The sequence below is a fragment of the Astyanax mexicanus genome, chromosome 13 (assembly GCF_023375975.1).
Source record: "Astyanax mexicanus isolate ESR-SI-001 chromosome 13, AstMex3_surface, whole genome shotgun sequence".
NCBI lineage: Eukaryota > Metazoa > Chordata > Actinopteri > Characiformes > Acestrorhamphidae > Astyanax > Astyanax mexicanus.
In genome coordinates this window covers 31,524,127-31,536,544 of record NC_064420.1, presented here as the reverse complement: position 1 = coordinate 31,536,544, position 12,418 = coordinate 31,524,127, and the positions used below count along the sequence as shown (strand labels likewise).

Genomic DNA, 12,418 nt, shown 5'->3' with positions numbered 1-12,418 from the left:
CTCCCTCCTGCTGGTTTTATCAGTGGTCCTGCTCAGTGTCCTACTGTCATGTCTTGATGTGATTTATGTCATGGGCTGTGAAGCTTACTTATCTCCTCCCCCTACACACACACACACACACACACACTACATTTACACACAGGGGGTTGGCTCCCTGTGTCTGAGGCTCAGCCAGCCTGGCTCCTCTATAGCCCAGCACCCAGACCAGGTCAGCCTGTGTGTGTGTGTGTGTGTGTGTGTGTGTTAGAAACAAAACAAAAGAGAAAACAAATGATGTCAGCAGTAAAAGGACTAATTGTGCAGAAAGGAATACAGCTAATAACACATAAAGGACATAATTTTATTGTTAAAATTTCAATATTCATCAGATTCTCCTCCTAATCACTTTCTCTGCTTTTCTCGTCTGTCATCTTCTTACCTTCTTACCTTACCTTTCTCTTCTCATCACATCTCTTCTCACCTATTCTCATCTCTTACTTTCTCTTTGCATTTCATCCTTTCTCACATTCATTGTCTTCTTTTCTAGTCTCCTTTCTTCTGGTGTATTCTCTTATTTTCTCATCTGTTAATTTTTTTTATGTAATGTATTAAAATTTTCTAATCTTCTCCCCCCTTCTCTTCATTTCTCCACTATTCTCATTTATCCTCTTTCGTTCTCATGTCTTCTTATCTTTTCTCTAACTATCTATTCCCACTTTCTTCATCACTTATGTTCTCTTCTCACCTTTTCTTTCATATTGCCTTTTTTTATATGCAGTATTACCATCTCTTCTTATATCTCATTTTCTCTTCTATTGTCATCTCTTTTTTTCTTCTTTTTCTTTCTATTCTCATCTCATGTCTTCTTATCTATTGGCGTCTCTTCTTTGCTATTCTCATCTCTTTTTTTTTTTTTTTTCTCTTTTCATGTCTTATTTTCCATTCTCATCCCATTTGTTCTCTTCTCTTTTCTCTCCCTGTACAATCTCTTCTCCTCTGGTTTCTCCTATCTTCTCATAACTTATATTTTTTTAATAACTTTTTTTATATATATTTTATGAATTTAGTATATTATTTCTTGTGCAATTAATATAACTCTTTTCCTCCTTCTTTTCTTTTCTATTAGGCTCTTTGTTTCTTAATTTGTGTTCTACTTTTCTTAAAATGTTCAGAACTTTATATATATATATATATATATATATATATTTTTTTTTTTTTTATGAATTTAGTATCTTATTTCTTGTGCAATTTATATAACTCTCTTCTTCTTTCTTTTCTCTTCTATTTGGCTCTTTGTCTCTCAATTTGTGTTCTACATTTCTTAAAAATTTCAGAACTATTTTTGAATAGTTTTGTTTGTCGTACTTATTTCTGTTTTTCCTCTTGTTTCTCTTCTTTTCTTTATTTCTCTTTTCTTTTTTCCTCCTTATCTGTTCTCTCTTTCACTTTTTAAACTATGTCTTGTGCTGTACTCTTCTTATTTTTTACTTCTATCTTATATTACAGTATTTTATTTCTCATGCAGTTCTCCTCTCATCTTGTTTTTATCTTCTTTTGTGCCCTTTCATGTTTTTTTTTTCGTACTGTATCTTGTATTGTGCTCTACTTTTGTGATTTTCATTTTTAAAATTTTCACTACCGTTTTTGTATTGTCAGTTTTCATGCTGTTCTCTTCCTTTCTCCTCTGCTATTGTTTCAACATTTCCTTTCTTTTTATTTATTTTTTTATTTCTTGTGCTAATCTAGTCTATTCTATTCTCATCTTGTTTCTTTTCTTTTCTGCCTTTTTTGTTCTCTTAACTGTTTTTTCAGACCTTGTCTTTGTTCTTTCATCTGTTTTGTACAGTATCTTGTCATGTGCTCTTCCCTTATACTCTTCTCTTTTTTCATTTTTTCACTATAGTTTTTGTATTATCTCAGTTTTCATGTAGTTCTCTTTGTTTCTTCTCTCCTATCGTTCCTTTTTTAGCTACTTTCCAGTCTCATCTATTCTAGTCTGTTCTCCTTTTTTCCTCTCTCTCTCTTTCTCTCAAGCCTTTTGTAGCTCTATACACATCTTCATCTCCTGATTTAGAGAGAAGCTCACTCCGGCGTTTCCCTCCAGCCTCCTGTACAAGGCCTCCACCAAGACTTACTGCCGTGTGTGACCACCGTCAGCTGGCACCACATACGTCACTGACTCCTTATAGAGCTTTATGCAGTCGCTCAGAGCGGACCTCGTCCCATTAAAACGACATTGTTCTCCCCTTAGCTCTGAAATACTTTCATCCAAATGTCTGCAGTTATGCCGCTTTGCGTTATTTGTGAGGTGCATGTGTGATTTGTGTGTGTCCTGGTTTTGTGTGGTTGTGAGCGTGCACTGGAGTGTGTTTTGCACGCGCGTGTGTGTGTGTTGGAGAGGTCGTCCGCGTTTCTCATCTGGACGGCTCTTAGCCCGGAGCCTTTGATGTGCTTTTAGAATGGCCGGAGAGCTCTCTGCTTTCCCTCTCCTCTGACAATTGTTTATTAGTTTTGAAATGGCTTTAGTGGACATCAGGACTCTGCGGAGTGGCGCTCAGGCCGAGGGAGAGCTGAGAGTTTAACATGGACGGCCTGGACGGTCTTCCTGCTCTCTGAGAGGAAAGGAAAGGGGCTTCTGAGGGTCTGCAGTGAGAGCTGAGCTTCTCTTGGATGGAGACGTTACTGGTGGACAGGATGAACAGAAGGAAGAAGAAGAAGAAGAACAGAAAGTGTGGGATGGATGAAAAGGCAAAGAACAGAGAGACAGAGCAAGAGAGAGAGAGGAGAGAGAGACCACCCAGCTCTTCAGTGGCTCATTGTGTGGAAGATTTATGGCAGTGATGGCTGTGATGAGCAATGTGAGAGCATTATATTAGTGCTTTATTAGCACTGTATTAACACAGCATGTGATATTTATGCATCTATTGTGAGACACTGAAGATAATCCTTTGATTTTTGATGACTGTTGATCACTTCAAGCCTTCAGCAAATCAGATTTTTGGTCAATATAATTCAATGTATTCGAGGATCAATATTTTAAAATGCTTTTTTCTTTTGGGGGAAACCGTTTATTATTCTATTTTTAACATTACAATAAAAATGCTTTATTTATACATACTTTATATATAATGTAGTTTAAGTACTAGTAAAAAAAAGTTGTACCATATTTTCAATTAATATTTGTTCTTTTTTTTTTGTATTATTTACTGCAGTGATTCTCAACTACTGGGTGGGAACCCAAAAGTGGGTAGTTCTCTGTGGACAATTCTGGTCAATTAAAGCTCATCTGATTTTGTACTCGTCTCTTATATTGGGACAAAAAGAGACAGAGAGAGTTTCTTACTAATGTGCTCTGAATGCAGAGATATGCAGAGAAATGAAATATCAAATTTTGTGGTCTTATTTATTTTATTCCCTTTCTTTTTTATTTTTTTAGTGACTTTTTTATACATGTAGTTGTCATGTTCCTTCTCAGTTTCTTAAAAAAATGCTTCATAAATTCACTTTGCATGCATATGTATGTTTAAATGGGTTTTAAAAGGCTATTATTTAAAAAAAAAAATCTGTTTGGTTTGTATTCTATAAACGTGGATTGCGAATTAATGACCATGGGAAAATGTGGGTCCCGGGCTGAGACCAGTTGAGAATCCTTGATTTACTGCCCAGCACCTCTAAGAAATCCTTCAAGACAGTTGGAGAACCATTCCAGGCTCTACCCCATGAAGCCAACTAAGAATTGACAAAGCAGGCATTTGAAGAATCTTAAGTATGAATCACCTTTTGACTTGTATAGCACTATTTTATTTTGTTCATATTTGCATAAGCATTCCTTCATATTGTTGATGTCAAAAACTTTTGACTGGTGCTGTATTTCAGTCATGAAGCCAAATAAAATGAAAATAAAATGTCATACAATAGTAAAGAAAATAACATATTCCTCCCAAATGAGAAAAATGATTGATATACTGTATGACTATTTGTGGGAAGGGTTCAATTAACCCAACTGTTCACCAACACTGCAATTGTCCCAACATTAGCAGAGTCAGGAAAATGGATTAGCTTCAGCAATGCAACATCAAAGCAACCTAGCAACCAAAATGTTCAAAGATTGGCACCAGATCCCCAACTCATCAGCTAATAGATGCATGTGCCGGCCAGTATTACTGCAGGAGTGATGAAGGAAGAGAGCGCCACCTACATATCCAGAAAGAGCATGGCCAATCCTGCTCTCTCGGGCTCTGGCTGCTGATGCCGAAAGAGCATGACCTGGGATTCAAACTCACAGTCCTCAGGCCATGGTGTCAGCATCTTAGTTCCACGACAAGCTTGTCATAGGGGTCATTACGTGGACGCCATGTGGGCATCTATATCAGTGTTAAGCCCAGAACACCTCTAGAAGGCTCACTAGTAAGATTTGGCATTCCAAATCCACTCCTCTCCAAGTTCCCTTTACATATTACACACTTCATACCATAACCTCATACCTGTAGAACCACACTGGTGAATAACATGACCTGCAGTCTAATGACTTCACAAACAAATAGATTAATTTATCAATTATGTAAAAAATACATTTCTGATTAAAAGCCACACAGTTTCCACAAAAAAAGATTTTTTTCCAGTATTCTTTTGTGATTTGCAAATACATTAGATATCCATTATTATAAAAGCAGATCAGCAAACAATTCCACAGTTCAAAAACACATCATGAATCACATCATGAACACTTTTTCTTTGTTTTCTCAAGATATTGGTAAAAGAAGCTGATTGTAGCCAACTGAAGCCAAGCCCAGCACTGATAAAGTAAAAGCAGTACTCATTAATTGTCATTAATCAAAACATGCAAAGTGTTTCCAAAAGTACATCTTAACACTAGTAGTATCTTTGTTTAAGGCCTAATATATCTTGTTTGTGTACAAAACACATGGTAGGTAAATTGGCTTTGCAATATTGACATCTACGTGTGAGTGAATGATACCCTGCAAAAGACTGACATCCTGTCTTTTTTCCTGTCTTACGGACTTCAGACCATTTTATAATTTTTTTCTAGGTCTATTGTAGGCTATGGATAAATTTTGGGATCATTTAGATTTTTTTTTTTTAATGATAGAACCTATTTAATTGCATTTAAGCATGCCAACCCAGATTTTGATCATTGAAAAAAATATATAAAACTGAAGACATTAAATTTGAAATATTGAAGCAATTATTTTGTGAACAACAAGTGTTAAACAAAACAGAATATGTTTTATACTTTAGATTCTTCTAAGTATCACATTTATCTTTGAGGATAGATCTGCACACTCTTGGTATTTTAATCTCAGTGTCTTCATGAGGGAGAGTCACCTGGAATAGTTTTCTCAGCATCTTGGAAGGAAGGAGTTCCTGGAGGTGCTGAACAATAGTTGCTGCTTTTTCTTCACACTGTGAAGCTCCAGCTCATCCCAAATCACCATCTTAGTTGGGTTTAGGTGAAAAGATTGTGAAGGAATAATGCTTTTTTTTACTGTTTTTTTTTTACTCTTAATTGTTTTCATGTCTTTAACATTGATCTACAACATAAATAAATAAATAAAATAAAGAAATAAGGAAAAAAGGCGTGTCCAGACTTTTGACTGGAACTGTCTTCAGATCTACAATAATGCTACTATTCAAGTCATTATTTTGCTTTGACTTAGTTCAGTTGTAAATATATAACATTTTAAGTTCTTTTAACTTAACTCAGTCAAGTTATCATTTAGATTTGACTTAGTTAAGTTGTAAATACACACAATTAGAAGTTTATTCAACTTAACTGAGTCAACGCTAGATGATAACTTGAATCAGTTAAGTTTATTCAACTTTACTAAGTTTTGTTCACACAACAATAATTAAATTAACTTAGCAGTTCTGTGGGCTTAAATAATTTAGTGTATGTAGCATATATTGATATGTGTATTTAGTACAGTATATTTTTATTAAACTGCTAATACTGACAGCATAATATGGGGCAGTACAGGAGTAAACTCTGTAACGAGTAAACTCTGTAGCTCCAAGCCAGCATACTGTGATCACTAGGAACACAGAATAAAGATAACTTGCTCTTACAGCTCTACAACACTGAGGCATGGCAATCAACAAATATATTATACCAATGCACGACTAGGATAAGGTAGCTTTGGGCAACAGACAACACAAAGATGGTAAGTAAGGCAGAGGCCACACCCAATATGCAAATATATGGTGCCAGGAGCCTTATGGGAAAGCTGTATGAACCAACACTGTAGAAAGAGCATTGACACGTGCAGGATACTAAAAGTTGGTTCAAATCCCTTTTTTCATTGGCTCAACAAACGTTTTTAAGTTTTCATATTGAAGTTCTCTGAACTCATTTTATTGAGTTGTTCTGGCCGGTAAGTTCACTCAACTTGATAATATTAGTTCTCCTGACTAAAACACAGAATCACTTTTTAGAGTGTACACTGATATGTTGTTAATGTGTTACTAATATTCTGTTAAGAGTTTATTAAACATTTGTGTTTCCACTGATTGTTCATAAATGCAATGCGGCTGCGGTAAGAGGAGGAGGGAAGGGGGTTAATTGCGCTGCCGCGGGGAGACCAGCGTTGCAGCGGGCAGTCTCTACTTGCACTCGCAACGCGGCATTGATAACGTTTCTCGACTGTGGGCCGCTTGAGTCTGACGTTAAGCGAAGTTTAAGGGTTAACTTTACCTAGCCCTTAGTGTTTATAACTATCTTTATACCTAAGGCTGCGTCTCTGAAAACATTTTGTCCTTTGAGTTTTAGAGCTGTAAAATTGACTGTGGGGGGGAAAGCAGGTAGATGTTCTATGCTGCAGTGCTGTTAGCCAATCAGAGGCGATATATATGCATGTGTGAATATTCATGAGAAAGAGCTGAAATCCTGTCTTTCTTCAGAGACCAGCAATTCAGAGAACTAAAGCAGGGCTAAATAGAAACACCTGAGCACCGGCTCACATGCATTCACTCATAACAGAGACCACAACTAGACATTTTAAAATGGATTTAAAAACCACGGAATGAGACCTTAAAGTAAACTTATCCAGGCTAACAATTTAGCCCTTAAATGTGGTCATCACTAGTGTCGCTACTGACCTAAGGTATTCCTTCTATGAGCATCCCTCACTCTCTCTACTTTTGTATGAGAAGATTTCTGACACACAGCTTTTCAATTAGAGTTAGTGATGTAGATTTAAGCACGTACGTAACGCGGCGGTCCCAACGCGCCGTGTGATAAAACTGTATTTCCAAACCATTTTCAGATTAATTCTGCACATACTTTCCCTGTTGCACTTCAATGCATCACTCGGCTCTCCTCGTATCTCTCTCGGCGAGCCGGAGTGTTACGCAGAGTTCAGTTCATTTGTCTTCTCCTAAATAAAGACAGACTCCTAGAGTATACACTTCTAAGCTTCTCCACAACCTTCATCCCCATCACTCTTCCCTCTCTCCCTCCATCCTCGCCACATGATCCGTTCTCTCGTTCCCTTCATTTCTCCAGGCTTATCGCCGAGGATAGAGGCTAAGAAAACAGCGCAGACACAGGCTTTCTAATAGGCCGGCGTGGTGTAATTGGCTAATTGCTTTATTTTGCCGTAGAGGGTTCTGTTTTGTGTCGGCCAGGCAACAGATCAGAAACACGTAGGAACATCTCTCGAAGTGTCAAGGCTCCGCCGCTCCTGATTGGCCCAGGCCAGAGCCGCCGCTGCCCTCCATTGGCTGGGCCGAGGACGAATGCGCCTGCTGACAGTCAATGGGGGCACACGGGGGTGAGTTGTGTGAGGTATGGGCCGCCACATTCTTCAGCGCTGATCAAGTCTTATGAGCTTTCACTGATGAGTGTGTGAGAGAGACAGTATGTGTACGTGTGTGTGTGTGTGTGTGTGTGTGTGTGTGTGTGTGTGTGTGTGTGTGTTTGTGTGTGTGGTGCGTAATGTGCAGTAGAATGATGGCCTGTAGGGACCCAGTCTATAATTCAGGCTAGTCTAAAGGTGAGCTCGGACCATCAGTAACTTACAGCACACACTCACACATTACACTCACACTCATTTGTCTTATTTATATGTATGTGTAGCTTCATAGATATGTCTTATATACAGTTATAAACTGTGCAATTATTTAATGCCATTGCTTTAATCTGAGAAAACTCTATGCATATATGTTTTAATATGGAATATTGTGAGAGGTATTGACTTAACCATTTTAACTTTAACTTTATATATTTCCTATTTAATCAGTACTCGATTAAAGTAAATCAGATAAGTCGAACTGTTAGTGGAACTGAAGTTCACAGAGAACTCAACTAGCAAACACTTGTTTAGGTTTGTTTAGGTTAATTAACATTATTTATACATTCATACAGGGTTTTACAGGCAAACACATTTTAATTTCTAAGCAATTTTGTGACAAAATCTTAGCAAGTGAATGAAAGTCAAATCTCATTTCAGGGCAATAAATTTTATTTTTCTTCTCTGATAAGAATGTTTGTCTAACTAAGCTTTACAAGTGTAAGATTGATCTCAATTAGTCTTACTTGTAAGTCTAATAAATTTACACTTTATTTTAAGTACAAAGCTCAAAACCAGCTCAAAAAGTGACCAGTCAAGGTTTTTTTATTCTTGTGTCCAAATAAAAGCCAAAATACCATTATTTTTTGTTTGATTCAAGCCTTATTTCACTCATTTTGTGACTTATTTTGCTTATTTAAAAAATCTTAAATTTACTTACCCCACTGACACTGCAAAAAACAAAAATCTTGAAATGATCTAATTCCAAGGCAATAAATCTTTTTTTTTCCTCTGATAATTTTTTTTTGTCTTACTGCACATTGTAATAATGATTTTATTCAGTTACTTAGAATTTTCACCTTTTTTAAGTAATTTGATCAAAATTAGCACAAAAAAATTATTGTGTCTAAATTTAAGGCACAAAAATAAGGGATAATTTGCTTGATATAAGTCTTACATTACTCATTTTGTAATCTTACTAAGACAAAAATATGCTTGTTTACAGTGAGATGTTTATGCTTATATTAAGCAAAAAAATCCATCGGCAAAAACTAGACACAATATATGTCAATTTAGGTGTTTTTGCCTAAATTAAGTAAAAAAAAAATGTCAATCTAACAGCAGTTATATAAAATATAGAGATTATTATTAATACAATTTTATCATAGCAAATCGTATAGTCTTGTTTTGTCATTTTGTTAAGTGTAAAAAAGGACCTGCTTTATAGTCAAATATAAAAAACTTACGTTTTGTTCCACAAAACAAGACAGTAAACATTTTGCTATAATAAAAGAGTGTTAATAATAAGTTTTATATTTTTCTGTATATAACTGCTGTTATATACATTACACTTTTTTCACCCGTTGGTATTTTTTATTTCCTTTTGCTTAATTTAAGCAAAAACGTCTCAAGTTACATATATTGCGAATAGTTTTTGCCAATGGATTTTTTTTGCAGTGCAGATTTTTTGCTTAATATAAGCAAAAACGTCTCAATTTATATATAATGTATCTATTTTTTCCAATGGATTTTGTGCAGTGCAGATTTCTTTTGCTTAATATAGGCATAAACATTTACATATAGTTCATCTACGTTTTTGCCATTTTTTCAGTGTATAATTGTATTTTTTCTCTTTGTAACAGACAGACATCTTTGCCTACCATTTTTTCCAAAGCAAAGCTGAATGACACTGGAAAAAGTTGGAGGTGTTTAAAGTCATAAACTGAAAAGGAGAACAAAAACCCACAGAGTTCCTCAGAGTTCCACAGAGTTCCACAGCCACCCTGCAGCAGTGTGCAGTAAAGGGCAGAGCAGACCAGAGGAGTTCCACAGGGTAATAGAGTTTGGATGAGGAAGGTTAAGGGGCCAAAGGTCAAACTGTGCCCTATGCAAAGCCTTGTGCCCCCACTTCATCTACCGCTTCAACAGCAGCGCTGAAAATACCAAATGATGGATGCCAACCCCTCTCTCCCTCTCTCTGCGTCTCTCGTCATCAGACCATCTCTCTGTGTCTCTATTAACCCAAATGATGATTCATTCGGGCAGCAGGCCGTCCCCGGGCTCATTCATTCATGTAATTTATGTGTGTTACGGGGTATTTATGGGTACTGGTGGAGACAGAGCTAAGTTTAGAGCTCCTCCTGCTTTACCTTCCTTTTATCCTCAATCAGTGCAGAAAAACAGAATACGTTCAGCTTTGTTTCTCTGTTACTGCTGTACATACTTACTGTTCATTCAGATTTATTTTGTTATTTATTATAGTCTAAAATTCATATTTTTAAGAGTTTATTTGCAATAACAGATAAGTACTATCCATTTTATATCTTTCTCATTTTTTAAATTCATGCAATAAATAACTGTTAACGAAGTTCTGTTCTGCAAGTTGCCATAAAGCACAACTTTATGCTGGTTTATCACTGCAATGCAGTAACTTTATAGCACACATGCTGCCAGAAGTTTGCTTTTCTATTACAGTTAATTTTGTTTTTATTATCTTTGGTTAGCTAAAATTTTAAATAGATGTATATGTAATAATTATAGACCCCAAACATTTCAATTACATAACCTTATTGTAAAAATAATTACAGAATTATTTTTATAAATTACTCTAAAAAAAGCTGTCATACTCTGTAATTATTTTACAGTAAATTGAGGTAATCTTTCTCCACAGTGAACTACTGTAATTTAAAGTGCATTCAGTTTTGTAACTGTTTTGTAACCAATTTTGTCATGGTGTGCAGAGAGAGGATGCAGAGATTGGACAAAAAATACAAGTATATATATTTAATGAAAACAGGACTAACTAACAAAAACATAGAAGGAGCAACCTAACTTACGTAAAAAATTACAAGAACCAACAAGGGAGCACAGAAACAAAGGGGCTATATATACTGAAGTAGGCAAGAAACACCTGGGGACAGTTAATGAGGGGGCGGAGTTATAAATGTACAACAGGTGGGAGCACTGAAATCAAGGACAACACAGAGCTACATGCAAGAAAGCACATGGCTAGGGAAACAGACAGGCACAGAAAAAGATAAAAACACAGAGATAGACCAGGAAAGACACGGAACAGGACGAAAACATGATAGGAACCTTTTTATAGCGCAGTATTAGAAAAATATATTGGTTACAATATAAATATCCAGTATAAATTATTGAGAATTTCAATTTCAAGAAGGCAAATTATTATGTGTCTAGTTTAAAATATCTGCATTAATGTATTAAATGTATATATTTTTTTTAAACGCTAGTGTATGTGGTCAGGTGATGTTAATCATTAAAAAGTATTGCTTTCATTTCCTTTCTCTTCCTTTGCTTTTTAAAGATCAATTTTGTTTAATTTCATAATTAACCATGCAGTCCACTGGCATTCTAGAGACTGTAAATATTTGGCTATAATAAAAAAAGTGTATTAGTAATAATTATTATATTTATATATTTAACTGCTGCTAAATAATGTTACACTTTTGTTATTGGAAAAAAACAGCTGAGGGTAAGAAGAATTACATGTCACAAAATTGCACATAATTCATCACAAACCTGCAGCCTGGATTTATTTAGTTCTATTTAGCAGAAACTTCCTCTTTGTGCCACAGGACTTCCTGTGTGTTTATCCTGCCACACCACCCACAAGGCACCCCCTGTGTCTGGGCAATGTTTTTTTTGTGTGTGTGTGTGTGTGTGTGTGTGTGTGTGTGTGTGTGTGTGTGTGTGTGTGCATATGTGTTACTCTGTCCTCTTCTACCCACCTGCGAATAGTGATACCCAACATTCAGTACTAAACAAAATCAGACAATTGTTTTAAATAAGTTGTACATTACATTAGCAGTTAATTGTGAATTTGCTGTGAAAACTATTTATCAAAACATCTACAAAGTTCTACAAGTTCAGCATAGCTGTTAACTGAAAAAAAAGCCATTTTAAATGACACTAGCTTATAAAGCAAAATGTGCTACATTAAAGAATCTAATATATATTAGATTCCTCAAAGAATCATATCATGATATGTTGTTTGATGTTATCTAATCTAATGTCACTATTGTAAACCTATTACAGACCGTTTCATATGATATTTTGCCTGCGCCATATGCATTATTCTTTAATGTAATATATTCTCTACACATATTCATAATCATAAATCTCATGAATGGCAACCCACACTTTCTATCCGCAGCCTGTGGGTGTACTGAGCAGGACTGTGTTTGTCTACAGGGTGTAGCTATTATTAATATCGGCCACTCCAGTGCGGTACCTGTTGGTGCAGACAGAGGTTAGGGTACCACTGCACTGCAAGCTGGGTAAACATTGGCTGCACACACATACACACACACACACACACACACACACACACTCACGAAAAAATCTCAAGCACAGTCTGTGCCACTTAGACTTGAGAGCAAACAGAAACC

At 35.9% G+C, this 12,418-nt stretch overlaps 1 long non-coding RNA gene across 1 annotated transcript in view; it reads left to right on the top strand.

Moving 5' to 3' along the window:
• The window catches only part of LOC111194116 (uncharacterized), a 28,423-nt gene extending 17,124 nt beyond the window's left edge, over positions 1-11,299 (top strand). Inside the window, exons 3-4 of the long non-coding RNA XR_002650920.2 lie at positions 7,600-7,769; positions 9,650-11,299. This is a non-coding gene — a long non-coding RNA (uncharacterized LOC111194116). The remainder of the gene's footprint in view (positions 1-7,599; positions 7,770-9,649) is intronic.
• Positions 11,300-12,418: the final 1,119 nt, after the last annotated feature.